This window comes from Olea europaea, unplaced genomic scaffold (assembly GCF_002742605.1).
Source record: "Olea europaea var. sylvestris unplaced genomic scaffold, O_europaea_v1 scaffold1340, whole genome shotgun sequence".
NCBI classification, from domain to species: Eukaryota; Viridiplantae; Streptophyta; class Magnoliopsida; order Lamiales; family Oleaceae; genus Olea; species Olea europaea.
In genome coordinates, this window is record NW_019230888.1 from 31,180 (window position 1) to 38,803 (window position 7,624).

At 31.8% G+C, this 7,624-nt stretch overlaps 1 long non-coding RNA gene across 3 annotated transcripts; it reads left to right on the plus strand.

The window, feature by feature from the left end:
• The first annotated feature begins 470 nt into the window (after positions 1-470).
• Positions 471-5,939, plus strand: LOC111375137. Of its 3 annotated transcripts, XR_002699264.1 has the most exons (4): positions 471-777; positions 1,118-1,224; positions 4,422-4,516; positions 5,706-5,939. It is a non-coding gene; the product is annotated as an uncharacterized LOC111375137 (long non-coding RNA). The 3 variants fall into 3 exon arrangements; XR_002699263.1 differs by lacking the exon at positions 4,422-4,516; XR_002699262.1 differs by lacking the exons at positions 4,422-4,516; positions 5,706-5,939 and having other exon boundaries at positions 1,118-1,889.
• The last annotated feature ends 1,685 nt before the right edge of the window (positions 5,940-7,624 follow it).

The window sequence follows — 7,624 nt, forward strand, 5'->3', positions numbered from 1 at the left end:
TGATCTACCAGCCTTGAAGCGCCCCTCATCGTTGCTAGTTGGGATGTGCCCTGAGGGGGGGAAAAAACTCTAGTTTTATTCTTACAAAGGAGGGGTCTAGGTAATTTCAAGGCAGCTGCCAATGGACAGAAATTTGCCAAGTCACTTAACTTTTTGGTGGCTTACGTTTTTATCTAAAATGTAGATTTTCTCTACCACGTGGAACCGTCTCGTTGGTGGCATAGAAGTGATATTTCCAGCTCGGACAACGAGCCTCAATTCTGAATATTTAGGTCAGCTAAAAATTAATTTTTAAATAAGTTTTGATAAAAATTAATAAAATGCGTAGTTAAAAAATTAATACAAATTATGGGTCGATAAAATATATTGTTATCATTAATTATTGAAATTTTATCTTAATCACATCTCATCACATCACTTGTATGTGAACCATTTTGGGAACTATTCTAAACATGTAGCACAACCGCTTTTAATAACCTCTCCATGAGGTGCAGTTCGGATGAGCTGGACCATATCATCTGCCTATTCTAGTCCATTTTGTATGAAATGAAATAGGTCTGCTCAACCTTTGTTGAGGGAATTGTGCTGCTTCGTTTGGGTCTCATGGTCGAAGGCCAAGAGCGTCAACCAAAATCTGTTCCCAGGAGAAATTTCAAATGGAAGCCACCCCCCTTTGACTCTTTCAAACTCAATGTTGATGCTTCAGTCCTTGGCGGGGAGAGTCCCTTAATCCACATGGGGAAATTTTTATGCTCATAGTTTGGCATTCATTACCAGGTAGATACTAGGTCTCATTTTGGCTTCTTGGACGATTTTTGTATTTTTTATTTGACTGGTATTTTATTTATTTATTTATTTATATATATATACCAGTCAAATTTGGCTACTACATACACACACACACACACACACACACACATATGTATGTATGTATGTATGTATGTATGTATGTGTGTGTGTGTGTATATATATAGTAGCTAAATTTGACTGGTATATTATCCTTCTATGTTTCTGTTTTTCCAAATTTGCTGGGAGAATATTTTCATTCTATAAAAGTGGGCTGTAATTTTCTTAATGAATTCATCCCAACCTGATAAGTTCGTATGAAATGAAATAGGTTTGCTCACAGGTCATCACCAAGGCAAATCTTTGTTGAGGGAATTGTGCTGTTTCGTTGGGGTCTCGTGGTCAAAGCCAAAAGCATCAACCAAAATCTGTTCTCAGGTGAAATTTCAAATTGAATCTTATGTTGAATATTACAGACCAAAAAATTGAATATTACAGACCATCGGAAGATATCAAATGCTTGTTGATTGCCTTCTGTTATAATATTCCACAATTCTTCGAGATTAAGCTTGTCGTACTCGTATACCAGTATTCAACCTTCTTCCAGTGACATAAGTTCCAGTGTCACTTCCATGCTTGGCCTTGTGTCTGTTAATTTGTAAAAAGGGAAGAAAGGAGAAGGTATTTGACCCTAAAAGAATGAAATATTGAGTAGTGCCATTGGAAAACGTTAACAGAATGCCTTGTGCAAGTAGCACGAGAACTTTAAAAGTAATTTTGTTCTATAATGACTCAAAAAGTCCTCGAAATATCTCAAAATCCTTGTCCATAGAATCCCTAGTGCAACGAGAATGGGTCTAGGTAGCCTAGGGTCCACATCGTTAATTTAGTGTACGGCTATCATATTTATTTGCAGAGTTATTATGCATAATATATACCGTGTGTTTTACATGCGTGAGGATTAGCTTGCCGGCTTATTAGGTGATATTGCACTTAAAAAACTACATCATTTTTTTTTTCATCACACGGATCCTGATATGTAAGTAAACTTGTATCTATTATTTCTGCAATATAGAGATTGTGAATAGCGTGGTCATTAAGAATCTTGATTCAAGTATTATATAAAATCAATAATTATTACACTTGTTACCCAAGGGAAAGTGGCATATGATTACTTTCTCGTCCAGAAAGACAATTATGAGCTCCAGAAGCCATTTGATCCAATCAATATAATGTGTACAAGTCAATTCTATTAGGTCATACTTGGCTAAACTAAAATATTACATAGGAGTAAGTTTACTAGTAAGAAATAAGCTATATGTCAAAGCTGAAAATGAATAACTTTATTTGAAAGTGACCCATTACTGTTTAAATAAATAACCTTTTTTTTACACAAGTAAAGAAATAATATGTCCTTTAAACCTCGTCAAGCATTCCGATTATAGAGAGAGGATACTTTGAACTAGATCCAAAATCATCCATAAACAAATGAGATAACAAAAGCATGTTGTGAAAGCATTCAAATATCCTTATTAAAAATCCATGAAAATCAATAGAGGTTCGAATTTGAAGACTCTAAGAATGGCTTTGAATCATTGAAACAGAAAGTGACTTCAATCCTTAATGCAGACACGGAGTAGTGCCTAAGGCTTCCCTTCTAGGTGAGATTACTTCACTTTTGGTAAAAACTGGGAGTGACATGTGCAACTTCACTCCTCGAGAGAGAAATATGGTTACCCACACGATCGCCTCATTTGCTATTTCTAAGTTATCATTTCACTCATGGACTAATTATATGCCATATTGTTCGAGCTCGGCTGTTACGCGGGATAGTGCACAATGAACAAAGTTGTTGTTTGCTAAAACAAATGACAAAAGAACACAAGTTCACTGATCAATATCACACTATTTACTATATAGGTGTGAGTGTGTGTGTGTAAATACAAAGTCATCTCTTCGAAGGCAAATTTCTAATTATTTCAACTGACATTTCACAATATCAAAATAAAATATCAATTCTCTACTCTATTATTTGTATTGAGCATACAAGTCCATATTTTACACTCGTACATATACATATATATGTATTTATGTTTGGTACACATAATTGAAAAAGTTTGAACACTAGTTTATTTTTCTTATTATGTGCATCATTGTCCCATTGCTATACTTAGTGTATTATTTTATCGATCAAGCAAAAGAAGTCAAGGTGATAGCTAAAAGGAGAATTTACTCTTCACGTTTATGTGATCAAAAAAGAGATGAGAAATAATTTATTAAGCATCATTGCTTAGCTAACAGTAATATGGCACATCAACTAATTGTTAGATTAGTTTATACGAGGTCCCAAAAGTTAAATTAAATTTGATGAGTTGAAGTAACATGTCACTGTTACATGCTTAGAAAAACTAAGCAATGTTGATCAGATCAATTCTTCATNGAAGTTGAAGGGAAGAAGCTAGATTTCCATTATTTCAGGTGCTATCTGGAATTCAATTTCTATTGTGTTTGTTGTATTAAAGGTAACAAAATTAGCATTTCAGATAATTATATTGGAGTTTGTATCTGCACATATTAACTTGCATTGGCAGATATTTCGTTTTAACTTCTCAACGAATTCCTTTTGTATAATTTAAGGTTATTATTTCAAAAAATGTCCGAATTTGACTACCATTTGCATGTGACAAATATTTCATTTTTTTCCTGATTATTATTCGCATTACGTGTTTTCAGCTTTGCGGGGTGAATATAATAGATATATTCATTCTAAAGCGGCGTGCTATAATTAAAAATGTAGTGGTTCAAACTTTTGTATTTGCTTGTCTAACCGAAGACTAAGGGAGAGAGGTGCTTCTCCGATGCCATGACAAAACTCCGTGTATCGTCACATTCTTAATAGTTTATCTTTCGAAATATTTTAAAATAACTTTGCTCAAGATAGAATACATTAACTGCGGCCAATTATTTATTTGGAAGTCTGAAGCTATATAACTAAAAGTATTTACTAATTAATGCACAATAATTTCTGGATATATGTTTTTAGAAAGTGAATTTTCGAGTAATTGCTGTCAGTTCATAACCAATAACAGCAAGCCTCCATTGGTAATTTTCAACAATGTAAATGGATCCATAATTAAAATACATCTTTATTTTTATCCATTTATGAATTAAAATGTTTATAAATTCTTTCAAGTGGAAGCTAATTCATCAATTTTTATTCATTTATTTATTTATTATCTAAGAAGCTGAAATAAAACCTCGTATCTACCTCGTAATGCATGTCAACATCTCATAAAATTTTCCAATTTAATAGAATAAAATAAATACAAATGTTGTTTCCAATATAAGTAGGTGATATAGGGTCCAACAAAAAAGGATAAATCTTCTTGGACAGAGCCACGTAGGCCCTATCCAAACAGGGTGTCTAATTGGCACCTCGATTTGATCAAATTTTATCTTTCTGTTAAGGGATTTTCGCATTTTTTATTTAGTAGCCAAATTTGACTGTTATAAGTTGTTAACACTTGAGTCCATTTTAATAAGATCAACCTTATTGAGTAGAGAAATCCAAGATTTTTATAAATTTATATTTATTTCTGTATGAAACTAATGTGGGATAACACATTCCTTAACAGGCTCCCTCAAGATAGTGACTCATTTGAGCAGATCAATTTTGAAATCCACAGATGACTCTGATACCATGTTAAGACTTGGGATCCATCTTAATAAGGTAAACCCTATTAAGTGGAGAAACGCCATTTTTATAAATTGGTATTTATTTTGGTATTAAACCGATGTGGGATAACACATCCCTTAACATAAGCTTTTGTATTTTATTTATTTATTTATTTTTTGCTTGATTATTCTTATATGTTTCAGTTCATTTAAATTTATTGGGCGAATATTTTCATTCTAAAAGAGTGTGCTATAATATTTCTAACAGGTGTGACAGAGGGAGTTATACTAATTGTCCCAATATTAGTAATTTGATCTTGCATTCAATTTTGACAAGCTGAGTTTGGAGAATAATGCTATTTATATATTCAAATGGTACATTGTCCTTGATGTTGTGTGATGTGTGAAAAATTTAACCAATGATTTGAATAATTATCATTCCAATGAATGACCAAATTGTCGGCCACATCACACAGTGTCAAGGAAGATGTCGACAAAAGTTTAAGTTCAACATGATTTGATTTTGAAATTTAATATTGATAAGCTGGTGACCAAGGCACTAATTTTGTTATTCTATTACGCTTAAGAGGTCATCACAAAAATTAATCGATGACCACGTCTCTATGATATTTCTTACACTCTCATGCTAAATTTAGTGCTAAAAATAAGATTTGAAATATTACAGTTCACTTTTTTTGGAATGAAAATTTTCGCCCAATAAATTTTATCGAAAGGAAACATAGAAGGATAATCAATAAAAAATAATAATAAGAATAATAAATACAAAAAATAAAATACGTCGTATGCTTATAATAGTCAAATTTGGCTACTAAATAAAAAATGCGAAAATCTTCCGAGAAGCCGAAATAAAACCTCGTATCTATCTTGCATTGCATGTCAATAAAATTTTCCAATTTAATAGAATAAAATAAATACAAATGTTGTTTCCAATATAAGTAGGTGATATAGGGTCCAACAAAAAAGGATAAATCTTCTTGGACAGAGCCACATAGGCCCTGTCCGAACAGGGTGTCTAATTGGCGCCTCGATTTGATCAAATTTTATCTTTCTGTTAAGGGATTTTCGCATTTTTTATTTAGTAGCCAAATTTGACTATTATAAGTTGTTAAAACTTGAGTCCATCTTAATAAGGTCAACCTTATTGAGTAGAGAAACCCAAGATTTTTATAAATTTGTATTTATTTCTGTATTAAACTAATGTGGGATAACACATTCCTTAACAGGCTCCCTCAAGATGGTGACTCATTTGAGCAGATCAATTTTGAAATCCACAGATGACTCTGATACCATGTTAAGACTTGGGGTCCATCTTAATAAGGTAAACCCTATTAAGTGGAGAAACCCCATTTTTATAAATTGGTATTTATTTTGGTATTAAACCGATGTGGGATGACACATCCCTTAACATAAGCTTTTGTATTTTATTTATTTATTTATTTTTTGCTTGATTATTCTTATATGTTTCTGTTCATTTAAATTTATTGGGCGAATATTTTCATTCTAAAAAAGTGTGCTATAATGTTTCTAACAGGTGTGACAGAGGGAGTTATACTAATTGTCCCAACATTAGTAATTTGATCTTGCATTCAATTTTGACGAGCTGAGTTTGGATAATAATGCTATTTATATATTCAAATGGTACATTGTCATTGATGTTGTCTGATGTGTGAAAAATTTAACCAATGATTTGAATAATTATCATTCCAATGAATGTCCAAATTGTCGGCCACATCACACAGTGTCAAGAAAGATGTCGACAAAAGTTTAAGTTCAACATGATTTGATTTTGAAATTTTATATTGATAAGCTGGTGACCAAGGCACTAATTTTGTTATTCTATTACGTTTAAGAGGTCATCACAAAAATTAATCCATGACCACGTCTCTATGATATTCCTTACACTCTCATGCTAAATTTAGTGCTAAAAATAAGATTTGAAATATTACAGTTCACTTTTTTTGGAATGAAAATTTTCGCCCAATAAATTTTATCGAAAGGAAACATAGAAGGATAATCAATAAAAAAATGATGATAATAATAACAATAATAAAAAATACAAAAAATAAAATACGTTGTATGCTTATAATAGTCAAATTTGGCCACTAAATAAAAAATGCGAAAATCCTCCGAGAAGCCGAAATAAAACCTCGTATCTACCTTGCATTGCATGTCAACATCTCATAAAATTTTCCACTTTAATAGAATAAAATAAATACAAATGTTGTTTCCAATATAAGTAGGTGATATAGGGTCCAACAAAAAAGGATAAATCTTCTTGGACAGAGCCACGTAGGCCCTGTCCGAATAGGGTGTCTAATAGGCGCCTCGATTTGATCAAATTTTATCTTTCTGTTAAGGGATTTTCGCATTTTTTATTTAGTAGCCAAATTTGACTGTTATAAGTTGTTAAGACTTGAGTCTATCTTAATAAGGTCAACCTTATTGAAATCCACAAATGACTCTGATATCATGTTAAGACTTGGGGTTTATCTTAATAAGGTTAACCCTAGTAAGTGTAGAAACCCCATTTTTATAAATTGGTATTTATTTTGGTATTAAATCGATATGGGATAACACATCCCATAACATAAGCTTTTGTATTTTATTTATTTATTTATGTTTTGCTTGATTATTCTTATATGTTTTTGTTCATTTAAATTTATTGGCGAATATTTTCATTCTAAAAAAGTGTGTTATAATATTTCTAACAGGTGTGACAGAGGGAGTTATACTAATTGTCCCAATATTAGTAATTTGATCTTGCATTCAATTTTGACAAGCTGAGTTTGGAGAATAATGCTATTTATATATTCAAATGGTACATTGTCCTTGATGTTGTGTGATGTGTGAAAAATTTAACCAATGATTTGAATAATTATCATTCCAATGAATGACCAAATTGTCGGCCACATCACACAATGTCAAGGAAGATGTCGACAAAAGTTTAAGCTCAACATGATTTGATTTTGAAATTTTATATTGATAAGCTGGTGACCAAGGCACTAATTTTGTTATTCTATTACGCTTAAGAGGTCATCACAAAAATTAATCCATGACCACGTCTCTATGATATTTCTTACACTCTCATGCTAAATTTAGTGCTAAAATAAGATTTGAAATATTACAGTTCACTTTTTTTGGA